We start from the raw sequence: 16,139 nt of genomic DNA, 5'->3' as shown, positions 1-16,139 counted from the left end.
GAAATTAGTGGGTGAGGTTGTGTGGCTCTTGCTATGCAGGAGGTAATAATAGATTGTTGTAATGGCCCCTTCTGGCCTTAAAAATGTATTAATCAAGTTAGACTTTTATTTCAGGCTTTATTTTTATAATTTCCATCCCCACTACAATGACTACCATACCACTAGCAACCCATTAAACAATGCCAGAGAGTTACAGTACTTGAAGCACTATCAAGAGTTGAGAGCAGAATCTGGCCCTTGGTTTGTTTGCTGAAATGCTGCTATGCTTGTTTCCAGCACAAACCCAAGTTGTAGCTGCTGCTACCACTCATTCAGATTCTAGCTAGATCAGGGGTCGGCAACCTTCAGCACGCGGCCCATCAGGTTAATCCGCTGATGGGCCGCGAGACATTTTGTTTGCATTGACCGTCCATAGGCACAGCCCTCCGCAGCTCCCAGTGGCTGGGAATGGTGAACCGCTGCCACTGGGAGCTGCGGGGGGTGGGGAGAGGCATGCCTGCGGAAGGTCAATGTCAACAAAATGTCTTACAGCTCGTCAGCAGATTAACCTGATGGGCCGCGTGCCAAAGGTTGCCGACCCCTGAGCTAGACTAATGGAGAAAGCGTTGCTGGTCTCTTTCAACTTGTTCAGAATTTTGGGGTCTGTCAATAAAGCAAAGTATTAGCCCACAGAATTACCACTATCCACTTATCAGTTCCCACCAAATGAAGCTTATAACCAGTTCCTGTTCAATATTCTTAGATCTTCTGGGGCCTGGGCCACAACGAGAAGTGCGCTCTAGCTGCTTTGTTGTTCTGGTAATATGAAACTCTGGTAAACCCAATTTATGGTGGCTTTTGATGGCTGGAGTGATGGAAAGGAGCCGGAGTTCAGTCCTGATGTAACCTCCTACTCTTCTGGCTTGTGGAATAGAGAAGTTAATTAGTGATTCAGCTACAAGAGAAACAAGTACATGTTGTTGTGTACCTGTAGATTCAATATCCGAACTCTTATTATTGTGTTAAACACCATAAGTTGCCCTAGTATCCTGTATACCAAAGCATCTTATGTTTGCCAGATGTCATTTTGTGGACGGTGCTAGCTATTAGCAGTGGCAATAACTCCAGAAATAATCTGACCACGGAGGAGAAATTATGAATAATTTTAGAGAAATGTTCAATGAACAGATTTGGCATAGGATCTAAAATGTTATTAATTAAGGAACTCAATTAGTAGCAATATATACTAATTGCCTGGTTATTATGACTGATGCCTGTAAACAGTATAATTGCTAAGAGTCATGTGCTGTGCCATACTGAGTCAGAATATTTAGAAGTATAAATAAAACTAAATACAGGAGCAACATTATTACTGGAAGGGGCCTGATTAGCTGTAAAGAAGAGGAACCATAATTATTAAGCAGCAGGAACAACAAAAAGGGCTGCAGTTGAGATGGTTGCAAAGGTGTTACTGCAACAAGACAAGATGTTATCATTCAAATTAATTGACAGCCCCTGCAAGCTAATAACAGGACTTTATTCAAAATTCTAATGCCATATAGTCAATTTCCTACAGAATGGTTCAGTGGAGGGAAGTTCATTGAATATTGCCCAGTCTTTTTAACCCTTTTGAAAGTGACCTTTCAAAGACTGTAGTCCTCTCTGTTATATTGGTGTAACTCACATAATATGGAGCTTAATTGGTCCTCATGTGAGTTTCTTTTAGTGATAGGCCAAAGCTATGCTGCAAATTCCTGAATTGGTGCTGGAGCACTAGACAAATGACAATTGTATTGGCAGTTACCTTTGTATTACAGGGTGTAGTATTTAAAACCTCGGGTCAGATCCTGAGTTGATATATGTCAGTTTAGCTCTGTTGAAGCCAAGAACAGGAAGTGGAGGCTGAAAGTAGCCAACAGAGCTACACTGATTTGCATTATCTGAGAATCTGGGCCTAAATATTCACTGCTTCATGTAGCTGCAGTAATCCATGGTACCTTGCTACACTTAGAATTATAGGTATCACAATTACTATGGGGAGGCAAAGATGGAGTTTTTAATGGTGCCCACTTTATTTCACTGACGTCAGTGCTACAGATCTAACTTTTCAAGGACAAACTAACATGGCAAGATGCGGGAAGTTTGTGGGCATTTCTGGGGTTTTGTGTTTATTACAAAAATTATGAAATTTACCATGTTGTGAGACCCCATTACAATAAGGTAATTCACTTGACAGTCATATTAGGTTTATTACATTTCTAAAACTATTGTCACTAGATTTCTATATTTTAACAGTATCCTCTACATGGTTAATTTGACAGACCTTAGTAGATGTGACTGAGGAGTACTAAATCCAAATGGGTGACCACAGTCCATGCTACTATAACCAGAAAATGTCAAAGTTGAAAAACGTTACATTGTTTCATCAAATCTTGATGTGTTTGCATCTTGTTGAGCCTTTAATTTGATTCAATAGCAAGTTCAACGTACCTGGTTGGGTTCTATGTCACCTGATTGTTCTATAACGAGGATCAATAACCTTCGACACCTGGCCCACCAGCGGTTCACCACTGGGAGCTGTGCGGGGCCCATGCCTGCGGATGGCCAATGTGAACAAAATGTCTCGCGGCCCGCCAGCGGAATACCCTGGTGGGCCACGTGTGGAAGGCTACCGACCCCTGAGTCAGAGTGAATGTTCCATTGATTCCTTCTGTTCCTTCGGTTGCTATGTCCTTGTGGCAGAGCCATGGTGTAAAAGCCTTAGCACACTTTTTTCCTGGCTGCCTGGCCTAGGCTAACACTCATCTCTGCAAAAATAATCTTTTCCCAGCATTCTCTTCTGGGCCTGGCCCTTTACATTTGTCAGAGTCAAGCAACTGCAACCCCACAGTGGCCATTTTGAAGCTGTCTTCTGCCTGGGGTAGCTGCCTATCTTCCAACAGATAAGCACCTGATTTGTTCCCCCAACTTTCCCTTTCTTATTGCTGAAGAGATGGTACATTCCTGTGTCCTCCATTCCTCTACCTCTTTGAACCATCTGCAAATAGCGGTGCATGTTTATTATACACACCCTCCCCCTTGTTCACCTATCATCTTTTTGGCCAAGCAATATTTAGCTTTTAAAAACCTTTCTTCCTAAATCTGTGCTTTCTCTGGGAATCAACAAATATAACTAACCTTAAAACGGAATGACAGTTGAACAAGAAGGAAAGTAAGTATAAGACATCATATTTAGTAGAACTCTGTTGGCCAACTAATCAGCACCTTATTCTTTTAAAAGATGTAAAAAGGTTGCTTGTGAGGACTGAGGACACTGAATGACTGATGTTTAACCACTTTATCTAGACTTTGAAGGCATGTCAGCTGCAGTGTGAAATGAACAATATGGGTGTGGTCTCCCCAAACACAAACTTAATAGAGGAATCTGAGCTTTTTTATTCAGTCTTTGGTTGTGTGGAAATGTTCACATTCGAACCTTTTGGATGTACCTCCAGTCAATGCGATTCTCTTGCTCAAAACTGTGAACACGGGATCATTAATCATATAGAAAAAAGGGTAGCTATCTCATCTGACCTCTGTGGTGCTACTGGAGATGAAATGTGAAGGTAGTAATTCCAGATGCAGCAAGGCAGCGGATTTCATAGCCTTCATGCCTCATATTCATTTTAAGATATGCCATTTATTTTGTTGTTCCTGATAAGTCCTCTGGTACCTGGCTTTGATTTTTTCCACTTCTTCCTGGCCAGGTCTTTTACTGTTCCAGAGATTCCAGCACATTACAACAAGTTTTGAGATCTACAAGTGCATACAAACTCCGTAATTCCTAATGGTTTAGAAGATAGCAGGTGACTTTTGCCAACCAACCTTCATGGACATTTGAATCACAGGACAGATTGTGCTTGAATTTAGCCCAGTTTAGTCAAGCAGCAATAATAAAGTGGGAGTGAATAGTCTGCTAATGACTGTTTTATTGATCTCTTGTGTTCCAGCGATTTAGTTATTCACTGTATTAGAAGCTAATTATTTTCCTGTTGCACTTAAAATGTTAATGAAATATGAACAGTTTGCAAGTAAATTGATTGCATGTATCTTGGTGACAGCACAAGACAAAGCACCAATCTGTTTAGCCATCAGTTCCACAGTGCTCTGGCCTGAATATTGTAAAAACTAATTTGAATGCCTTTTCCCCTGGCTCTATTCACATAAATCATTTTATGCCAATACAATATGCTTGAAGTGTGATGGATATGCCAGGAGGGATACACGGTCATGCAGACTACTGGTGACTTTCAAGTTAACACTGATTTTGATTTTTGCCTTGATTCTTTCTTTTAGTATCCTTGAAGCAGCCAATGAGAAAATGTTTCTTGGAGGTTTACAGAGGTAGTACTATTAAATGAAAAACATTCATCTTGTGTATGCCTGAAACTCAACGGTATTGCTGCTGTCATTTGGACACAGAATTATACCGATATAATGATGTATGCTGTTACTGTTATCTATTAGATTGCCTTTCAGATTCATTGCCAGCTGTCTTGGACTCTAACCCTTTCTGTGCTTCTAATGATATTTAGCTCAAATGGCTGAAAACCTTCTACATCTTGGAAAGTTTTGGGAAATTAGATGTGTAGCACTAAGGTCAGCACTATTTAAAAACTCAGTCTTTGCCTATTCATAGTGATTGCGGTACTACTGTTGTAAATATCGAAAGATCCCACCGGTAATTGTACGTATGTGAAGCTGTGAATATTCAGGGCTGGATCCTCAGTTTAAATCAACATAGCTCTAGTAGCTATCTTATATTTTCAAAGGGCTTTACAAGCATTAATGAATTGATTTTAACATAGACAAGCAAGCCTAAATTTCAGAAATGAGCAGTGATTTTAAGTGCTGAACTCTGAGACCTTAAAGGGTCTGATTTTTATAAAGTACTGAGCACTATGCCTCTGAAAATCGGGCCCCTTTAAGGTGTTTCAAGTTGGACATCCCAAAATCCACCAGTTACTGCTCACATACGGTTGGGATGGGGTGTAATATGAACTTAAATGGAAGAGAAGAAAACTTGCCAATGCTGGAACCTTAGTGAATCTCTTAGTTCTTTGCTGCCAAGGTATTTTTTCCAGCTATGAAAAAAAAATTTTTTGCCCCCATCTTTCATTGCCCCCCATTCGTCTTGCAAAACCTTCTCTGAGAGCAAGTTCACATGGAGTTTACCATCTCCAAGAACATGAAAAAGTCAAAGAAAAACATATCCCTTCACAGGCCCTCCCACTACATAATTATATTAAATAATTAAGAGAAGGTCTGTACCTAGGCCTCAGGGTCTATTTTAACTGCAGAAGCATATAGCATTGTAACCAACATTGCAGCTTGCAGGCTTTTCCCAAGAAACTTTGCAACTCAAATTCCTGTCCTGAGTGTACTAGAACACTAATATTGTTGCAAGTCCCTCACTGAACTGGCATCTCAACTCTTGTTAGGTGGAATCCCAAGTCACTATTGTTATGCCTGAACGTATCAAGTTCTTGATTCCATGTTGAACTCTTTTGGTGGTACGTTCTCACAATGGAATAGTTGTACATTGTAACATGCACTGTAGCAATTGTTAATTTATCATCTCTGGCTACTGTGGCATTGTTTATTACCTCTTTTTTTGGAAGACCTGGCTTCATCCCCTTTCTGGAACAAAATAATAAATAAATTGTCCATAGAATTCAAGCACTGCTGTGCAGAATGCAGGTTTGGTTGGATTCAGTGTTAAATTATCACCTGCCAGACAAAGGCTGCTGTGAAAGCTTGATTGTGCTCTGTAAGAGTTTGGGCAAAGACTAGAGTGTTATCACTGAAGATGACTGTGTTGCAAATGTGCTGAATTGCTCTTCTGATTATGGAAAATTTTAGAAGCTGAGCATATGGCATTCATTAATCTTTTGCACCATCTCAGGGTTACATACTTGAGTAGAAAATGCTAGCAAGTAGCATAGTTCTGATGTATGTTCTAGCTAAGGGAAGCATATATTATAAAGCCAACTTGGAAAGGGGGCTTTTTTGGTGAATACTGAAAACTATTTACAATAAAAATCTCTATCTTTCTCTCCACCACTGAATAGGGAAACTGAATTTTCAATGCATTGTAACGACTTTCAACACTTCCATTTTAGGAATTAGCAGCTAGATAGTGGGGGATGTACTGATATGCAACAGCTTTAAATGACACAGTTGCTACACCACTGCTCATTTGTTATGACAGAGACTGGGTAAATAAAAGACAGGCAACATCTTGTATGTTCAAAGTTGGAATTACCCAAATCTACAGTTTCTTTCAAAGCCACCACAAAAAAACCTTCATCTCATAATTATACTCATTGCAGAACAAAACACTTGTTAATTTCTGTGTATGCTAAAACAGCAGGCTGTTAATCATACTGCTGTTGGCAAAGGATCATTTGCGTTACTGAATTGTTGTGATGTATTTGATGAAATGCCATCACAGGATGGCTTATATCTTGCCTAAACAGCTGAAGATTAGAATTATGGAGCACAAGAGGTATATTAGGAGAAATGATAGGTACTCACTTTGGGTCACACTGAAGTTTTTATAAGATGTATGTGATGTATATTGAACACAAATCCTGTTTTTGCTTTCATGTGCATTGGCATAAATCAGAAGTAACTCCAATGACTGAATTTAATCAGTGTTTATTGTAGTGTAACAGAGCAGAGATTGGTCCATGGGCCTTAACTGTATGTAAGACCAAAAATCCTGGGGAAATGTGACAACAAGTATTTCTCATTTCCTTCTTTATGAATGTCTTTCCCTCTAATTTGGAGTTTTCTATTGTTTTGTGTTCTCTTGCATTCCCATATTGAAGTTGATTAGGACTGTGTTGGATTTCTCTTTTTTCACATGTTAAAGATTCCATTCTGAGTCAAACCGGTTGCTCTCCACAAACAAACAGGCATTACTTTGCGTTGTTATTCTTGACTTTGGTTAATCCCATTGCTCTAAGCAACATTTTCTTTCAAAAACTGCCAAGAAATCTGTGTCGGAACATTTTCTCCTGTATGTGGAAGAGGAGGAATAAGAGGGGGAAGTGGGTGATAGTCTTTATAGTTTAAAAGACCCTTGGGTCACTGATAGGAATTATGGTCCTAAACTGGCTAGAACTCTGATTCATAGATTTTTAAAGCCAGGGGGACCATAACATCATCTAGTCTGATCTGCTGTAGAACACAGACCCTTAAATTTCACTCAGCTACCCCTGTTTTGAGCCTGATAACTGGTGCTTAACTAAAGCCTATCTCCCAGAAAGGCATCTACTCTTGATTTAAAGACATCAATAGCTGGAGAATGCACCACTTCCTTTTGTTTGTGCTAATGGTTAATCACCTTCACTGTTAAAAATACATGACTTATTTCTAATCTAAAACAGTGCATGCTTGTGCAATTTCCTGCCCATTTCACCGAGCTCCTGGATTCTGACCACTCCCTCTTCTCATTGTGCAGGGGCCTGGAAGCTACTAGTGCCGTGGGCTACAACTAGCCCTTCGGGATCCACCTGCATGAGGGAGGCTGGGATGGAGTGGAGGCTGGCCAAGTATCTGGGAATTCACTGTGGACCTCCAAACCAGGTTTTCTGGGTAGGGGCTTGGGAAGGCTCCTTTATTTTATCTTTTGAATATTATGTAGTGACTGAAAATACAGAGGGATCAGAAGGCTTTGGGGCAGGAGCTGAAAGTGGGGACTGCTTGGAACCTACAGCTTTCAGTCGGTAGAGGAGATGTCAACAACTGCTTCCTTTCCTGTTGACACTCCTCCTCCCCCAGTGTTTGCTGGTTAAAGAGGCAGAGCTATAGACCCTGCCTCTTGGAAAGGGGCTGAGTGTCTGCGAAGCAGCCTTGCAGCCACAGACCACATATCCCAGGCTTTGATTAATACTTAGGGGCTATGGAACATGGCACAGCTCAGTAAGATTGTCTCAAGTCATTGCAAATTTGAGCAATTCTGAAATTGTTCAATTACTATTTTGCTAACTGGTGCAGACCAAAATATCACCAGCAAAGGTTTGCAACGAAAGTTTGCCCACGTCCAGAAAAGGGGAAAAGAGGTAGGTTTTTTCATCTTAGAAAATCTGATTCCATGGCAACCCCCCTTCCTTGCATTTTGTTCAAAAACCTTATATTTGTCCAATAAAATAAATAAATGCACTTTAATAAATAAATAAAACCAAAGTCTGAGATGAAAGCATACACAAAACCAAAAAGCTTTGCTTTTTTTGTAACCATCTGGATTTACCTTAAAAACAAAAACAGCTTTCTCTCCCAATGAACAATCTCAAACGGGCAGTTGGCAGAGTTAAACTTTACATAGTAACTTCAATTCATGTGCAACATACTGTCCTAGCATTCTTCAATTTGAATATAAATTCACGGAGTCAGAAATTCTTCTTTCCTCTGTGTTGATACAAGTAGTTAGGAGCTCAGTCAGTATTTTCAAGGGCACCCAAAGATATTATCAGTCACACAGTATGTCATCAAGTAGACTGTTTTGATTAGCATGCAAAATGGATGGTCATATACTACAGCAGGGGATGATCATATAGTACAGCAGTCATATAAGTTAATCATAGTACACTATTAGAAGGAGATAATGCATATTACTGCTAACCCAGTTAACATCTATTTCTTTGGAGGATTTTTGGGAACATCCAAAAGCTTTTAATCAATGAGGGAGTCTGTCACTTTATGGATAGCGGTGCCTAATGGTCGGCCCACCCCATCACATGTTGTGGCCCTTTAAGTTTTTGCGCAATCTGATATATAAACAATGGCACAGGAAATATTGGCAGAGAGGAAATGTTCCCAGGAATAGGTAGCATTTGGGAGGAAATCCCAACATTATTGTTTCTTTAAGCACTTGGAACCGGGGCCCAGATCCACAAAAGGGACTTAGATCCCATGATTTTGTGGTACCTAGAAACTCACAGGAACAACCCTGTGATCCTCAAAGCCTGAGTTAGGCACCCAGGCTCCCTATGCAATGCATGGGGAGAGACAGGCACCTTAGCGTGTGCTCCACAAAGCTAGCATGCTTGGCATGGAGCTGCCTAAGCAAGGCAATGAGAGATTGTGACCCAAGGACCTCTTCATGCCAGATGGCAGAAGGCTCAGGGTGCATAAGGGATACAGAGATCCCCTGGGAGTGGTAGTTACACTCTAGTACACCAAAGGGTGTCATAACGTTTCTACTAAAAACCCATTTCACACCATACATTATAATCATTGCAAAATGTATGTGCAGATAAACTATGAGTCAAATACTAATGAAGAGATAGTGTAGGAACTTCAGACGGAAAAATTAACAGGCAGAGGAAAACGGGGGATGCAGCGTTTTGTTTTACTAGTGAAGAACAAAGGGCTGGTCTAATATATGTAGGGGTGCATCGACACCGGGGCATCCTTCATCTGAGAACATAAATTGCTAGTGGGTTTGACCTCATGAAAGGAGGGTTGCAATCATCCTGGCTGGAAAAATATTGAGAGAAGGACTTTGAAGTAAGCACGACCTTATTAGACAAGAGGGCATCCTCTTAGATGAGTTTAGGTTCCAGAAGTCATGTTATGATTTTATTTATATGTAAACCTTTGTTTCCAGTATTTCTGCTGGCCATCATTTGAATCTCTGTTCTTTGTTAAATAAACTTACATTTGCTTTCTCTATAAATAAATCTAGGTGCTGTGTGTTACACAGAAATGGGGTCAAAGGTATAACTAGTAAGCTGGGGTGTACTGTTCCTTTCGGAACAGGGCCTGGTACGTCCATGGGTGTCCAGTGGCTCTGGGACTGGATGCTGCAGCGGGTTGCTCGAAGGACTTGGGAGTTGGAGTATGCCTATCTGTAGCCTGCATGAGGCACAGTGGAGCCCACATGCCTGAGAGGGGAGTGTTTTGTCTTGCCTGTTGCTGGGAAAGTCAGGGAGTCGACCCCTGACAGGTACACACAAGGCTTCTTCATGCTAAGGGCAGGTGTTATTGAGGTGCCTCACACCCCTGGTAGCCCTGGGAAGTGAAGGGACAAAATATGGACACCGTGTAGAATCAAGCACGTGGGTTATGCACAGCGCTGGCAAGAGTGTCACCTTGCTTATTAGGCTCAGAGACACTGCCAAACAATTGATTACAATGGATTATATGGATTTTCCATGGGCGGAGGGAAATGACAGGGTAGGCAGTCCCAAACTCCTGGATAAGTCTAGCAGCAAGACAAGATAAGCACAGTAGCCAATGGTCAAAAGGTTACATAATGTCTCCACCCATGGTTTCAGGTTAACACATGACACTTAATTAGTACACAGGTGTTTTTCTTTAAACAAAATATAGAGTGTGTTAGTATAAAATATATATGTTGAATTCTGATTGGGATCCATAGGAATGAAGTAGCTCCCCTGATTGTCCGACAGGTCCACACCTAGGAGTTAAAGCAAAAGGACAAATGAAAAATATATAGCAATAAAGATTGTCTTTTAGTTGTTCATTTGTGTTTCTAAGGCAGCCACTGGCAATGGCTTGGAGGAGAGGTGCGCATCTGTGAGAGGGAAGATATTATATCTCATACTGACATGTTTGAAACTCAAGGCTGGTATGTAGGAAGGCACCTCTTCTACAGAGGAAACAGGGCCCCTTTCATTCCTTAGGTCTGTTTGCAACTTTGAGATAAAGCCCCCAATTATAATTTCCACCCGGCTTCTTGCTGAGCAAGCTTATCTTAGCAAAAAGCAAGATTGTCCTTTGTTTGTTCTGCTTCTTAGCTAATATTGTTCACTATTTGCTAGGCCTCTGTCTTCTTGACCAAACTCTGGATTTTGGGCCTGTAAAAGAGGTGACACAGTCTATATATCAGGTTGTAACATAAACAGCATATGGATTTTAGCCCTTCAGAAGCATCACAGAGATACCGACCAGAGGCATATGTCTCAAGTCCCACCCCGCTCTCAGAGTTTGACACCTACCTCTTTTGTGATTCATGAACCAGGGGCAGTTAGGTGTTCGGCTGCTTAAGTCACATGCTGGGCCCAATCCGCTAGGGGTGTTAAGAGGCCACCTACTGAATCAGACCCCTGAGGTGAGTTCACCCAAAGCAGTTGAGGCGGGAAAAGGAGGTGGTGCTCCCTCATAACCTTTAGCCCAGTGGTTAGGGTACTCACCCAGGCTGTGTGAGATCCCTAGTTCAAGTTCTGCTCTCTGCCTGATGAAGAGAAAGGATCCAAACAGGGATCTGCCATCTAGCAAGTGAGTACCCTAAACATGGGGATATAGAGCCTCTCTAACACTTTCACTGGCCCAATTAATATTTAATTATTCAATTAAAGTGTTAGAACTTCAATAGGAGAGATTAAGGAAGACCCACATTCCATAGCCTAGTGGTTAGGACACACACCAGAGAGGTAGCAGATCCGTCCTCAAATCACTTCGCATCAGGCACGGGAGAACTAGAAGATAAACTTGAACCGGGGCTCTCTCACATCTTGGGTGAGTACCATAACCACTAGGTTAAAGGCAGCCCTTCCCATTCCCCAGCTGGTTGTGTGTCTTGCCGGAGCAGCCCAATCTGGTAGGTGCCTATGAGATTGAGCTCCACGTGTGACTTAGGTGGCCAAATGTCTGTCTTCCCTGGTTTGCAAATTGGTCTGGGGCTTAGATGGGAGATCAGCACCCAGTCATCTAGAGTAAGGCAGCAGTGTGCATGCTCAGAGGCAAAAACATAGGTACCTAGGGAAGTTTTACTGAAGAACATAGGTGTCTTGTGACTTTAGCCACCTACAGGGTTAGGCAGCAACTGAGTGGGATTTTTGTGAATCACAGTGGGGCCTGACAATGGGACTTAGGTGCCTAAATACCTTTGTGGCTCCCACTCCAAGAGCCTTGTCGAGTGTGCAGGACAAGGGTCCCCTCACCCGGCCAAATGCGATGAGCTTTAGGAAGCAGACCAACCTATATGCTCTCTTCTTCCTCATGGAAAGGGAGACACCATCAGTAAAAGGCCTGCTTGCTGAACACACTAATTTTGAGGACTAATTGGGGAAAAGGGACCAGCTGAAGGAGAAACTGGCTAAGGCCCTGAAGCTGGGAAAGGTAGAGACAGTTCAGGGAAGTGGTGTGGAATTGCAGGAACAGTCTTTAGCATCCTAACCTAGAGTTCCTGGGCTGGAACCCAGAGGAGAGGGTGGGCCTGGGTTCCCCTACCTCTCCCTGAGCAAGAGACAGATTACAGGCTTCAAAGGTCAAGAGTGATGAGTCACATATAAGAACTGAGGGCCTGGCATAGAGGCCACTAGACTTAGAGTTTTCCTATTGTGGACTTTTCTGATGACCCCAGAAGGGGATTGGACTGAGAGGTGACCTGGCCAGAGGGCTAGGCTATGGAAGCAGCAGACTGTTCTGGAACCAGGAGGATGGACAGGGATCCAGGGGAGTGAAAGAACCCTTCAAGCACCGTGTCCTGGCAAGAGGGGGTGCTCTAGTGGTGAGTGAGCTAGGAAGTAAGGAATGTTGCAGTTTTAAGTAGGTTTTGGAATAATTGGGTTAATATAAGATATCATTTTAAAAATTAAGCGCATGCAAAAATGGGTAGGTAATTATACCGTGCATACAAATGGTCATTTAGAGTATAACTGTATGTTATGCATGCAGTTCCCCAGTTTGTGTTCAGTCATGGAGGAACACAGCCCTGTGTTGCTTGTGAGCATCTGAGACCTCAGAATAATAATGGTATATTCCCCGCATCATATAAAATAGACAGAATAATGCAAGGGGGCCATAGTCTACTATTGGTTACACCAATGTAAACTGGAAGCAACTCCACTGATTTATGGCATGAACATTGATGTCCCTGCCAGCTGTAAAAAATTAGGTGTATTCTCCATTTCATATCTAATATCATTTTGTGGATTTAATAATCTCACTTCTGTAATTTACATAATAAAGCTAATTTAATTTAACCTGTTTCTCCATTTATCAAATATGTGTTTGCAAAGATCTTGCTATAATCTGTAGTAAAATACTCCCCACTTCCCCCCACCACGCCACCCCTTGTAAAAGTTTCCAGTTTGGTCTTAAAAGCTGTAAGAGAGTCATAGTTACTTATAACAAGTAGCAGTGATTTTCTCAAGCAAAAGCTCTGTCCCCCAGAGGAATAATTTTTTTCCTTTAGTGTGGACTAGCAAGAAGTGTAGCTGCTCATTTATAAATAAACTGTAATCCACAGAGTGAGTTAGTAGGAAATCCAAAAAACAGGGAGTTATAATAATGAAACGTAAATGTTATGAACATGTGAATCAGAAGCACCAAATGATACTTACATAGAAGAGGGTGCAGTTTAACAACATCCCTGAGATGATAAATGGAACATATAGAGAGATCTTTAGTAAATTCCTGCATACTTAGCCCATAGTGTAATAATGTATTTAAATTCCTAGCTTGGGGATAGGCATAATATTGCCATAGTCATCAAAAGTTAGGGTAAGAAGGTACAAAATGTGATAATAGTATAGGCTCCAGGCGATTTATTCCATTCAACTTTGAAGTGTTCTTCATAATGACAATCAAAAGACACCGCATCACATTCTCCGTCATTGCAGGTGTACTATAGAGAAAAGAAAATGTAGATTTCACTGGGCTACATCACAGTGACATGGTAAACATTAGGGGGCAAAGATCAACATAAACAAGCATGTGCATTCTAATTGCCCTGGAGGATCATCTTGCTGGTTCCTGTTCTGTCAGACATCTTGTCTCCAAAAGATATAAATTGAATAGGGCCATAATAGCAAGATTTAAACAACTCAAAGAGCAGTTCGGCTTCTCACGGTAATGTGATTCCCACATACTGTAATATTCCATTCAACAATATCAGAAGTCTAAGGACTGGATTCAACTCCCAATAAAGCCATTGTAAAAGCTTCCTCTTATAGCAGTGAATGATGGACTGGCTTTAAAAAAAAAACAGCATGACAGATGGCAGTCATTGGCACTGAAAAGACCCCTGCAGGCTCTGATCAAAGCCACTTCCATAGTGGGTTCTAAACCTGGTTTTATCAGCACACATTCTTTCTAAGCTGGAACTGAAATGTACATTTGACAAAAAGGGTAAATTAGAGGGAGGTCTGGAGCTAGCAATGTAATGGGGGACAAAGGGGTTTTGTTTTGGTTTTAAATAAAGGAATTAAAATTATGCAACTCTCCCTTTAAACTGAGTGCATAAATTAACAGGTTCATTTTCTGTACTTGTGCTGCAAAATGCTAAATATGAGCTAACTTGTTGCAAAGCCTTCTCCATATTCATAAAATAACCTTGCAACATACTCCTGGTTTGGATTACAACTGGAGGCAGTAATGCCTGAGGGTATTCTTCAAGATCATAAATTTACCAGGTTTTTGACAGATGCTTGTGTTAGAGTTCTCAGCACTACAATACTCATTAAGAGTCCTCTGAGACAGTTCTCGGGGTGCCCCGGACTGTGAGTAACCTTGTTACCCCCTTGCCTCCAGCATGAGAGTATCTTGCTTGTGCTTCGCTGGGGATCAGCTCCCTGACACCATCAGCCTATTAGCCACCCAAGCACTTGTCACTGGGCTATGCCAGTCCTTACTTTGCCTTGCAGATTAACAATAGGTGCACCTCAGTCCTGGAGTCCCTTTGTAGCATTCCCGTGTTGTGCTCAGCCCCATATCCACTAAACTCTCACAGAAATGCCAGGACTGCCCCACAAGGGAACAATGTTCACGTTAGCTTGTATGATTCAACTCAGGATCAGCATTTGGCTTAATAGCACGTGTCTTACATAGATGTAAGCAGAGTCAGGATGAGCTCCACCCTGACATCTGGTGGTGAGGTGTGGCAAGTTGTGGCAAAGAACTTCAGGGGCTGGTCTCATTTGCATAGGCACACCCACCCCACCTAGAATGAGGTCATAGCTGCCCAAATGGTCACTTTGGCTGCTGTGGGATCCCCAGTGTCTCTGTTATTGGGGCAGGAAGAATAAATTGTTATTACCCTGATTATGGGAACTGTGCTTGGAACTGTACTGTGCCTTTTGTTATGATGGAGGGACTCACCATCAACTAAGTAGCACTCGCTAGGCAAGGGACATGGGTTCCAAAACTCTGTCAATTGAGAGAGGCTGGGGACAGGTATTAATACTTGGTGGCATGGGCCCCTTGGTGAGGGCCTTACATGCTAATTGCACTTCCTCCTCTCTCCACTGTGGAATATCAGAGCTAATGTTGATTCTATTAGGAGTCTAGTTACAGGCTGCTGAGCTGAATTCACTTTGGGCTAATGGTGCACCAGCGCTAAGGCTCCCCTACTACAAGCTGAAATCACAAAAGAGCTAAAAACTGATTAAGAGCTGAAATCACTGAGTGTTGTGTTAAGTAGTGGGGGAGCCTGAAGATATATTGTGGAGCAGTTTGCGGGATGGCTGGAGCAGCTTGTGGACTGGCTGGTGGAGCAGTTCATGGGACAGCGGGAGCTGCTTGTGGGACGCGGAGCTGAGCGGAGCAGTTTGCGGACTGGCTGGTGGAGCAGAGCAGAGCGAAGCCCTGCGGAGCTATGGGGCAGTCAGCTTCAGATCATGTAAGGTAGAAGGGTTACATACATTAAAAGTGAAAACAATAATACATTTATCAGAGTCAAGTGATCGTAAGAATATTAGAAATAAATGGTTACATGTAAAACAAAATCACAATATGCTTTCTAGAGACTAAGCTTCCAGGTTAAGCGCCTGTCTAAAGAAGTTTCTCTCCCTCCTCCCTGGCCAAGTTCTTTATGGCATTTTCTATCAAAGTTAGCTGAGATCCCATTTACTTCGTAGGCACAGGAAAAAGGGATGTTCTTCTTTCCCTTGTACTGAGATAATCCCCAAAGTTCATTGTCTGCACTCAGAGACAGTATAACCACCCGTGGCTTGTTTTTCCTGTGTGCTGCTTCCCTGCTGACTTCACATCTCTTTGTCGACTTGGTATGTAAATGGGTATCCATTGCACTAGCTTACAGTGCTTAATTTACATCTGACAGAGAGAAAAGTGAATAAACAACTTTCTAACAGAAAACCTGTTCTTTTCACCTCTGCTGCTGACTCATACCTGAATCCAGATGCTAA

This window comes from Caretta caretta, chromosome 1, assembly GCF_965140235.1.
Source record: "Caretta caretta isolate rCarCar2 chromosome 1, rCarCar1.hap1, whole genome shotgun sequence".
Lineage (NCBI taxonomy): Eukaryota > Metazoa > Chordata > Testudines > Cheloniidae > Caretta > Caretta caretta.
The sequence above is the reverse complement of the archived record's forward strand: the minus strand, read 5'-3'. Positions refer to the sequence as shown.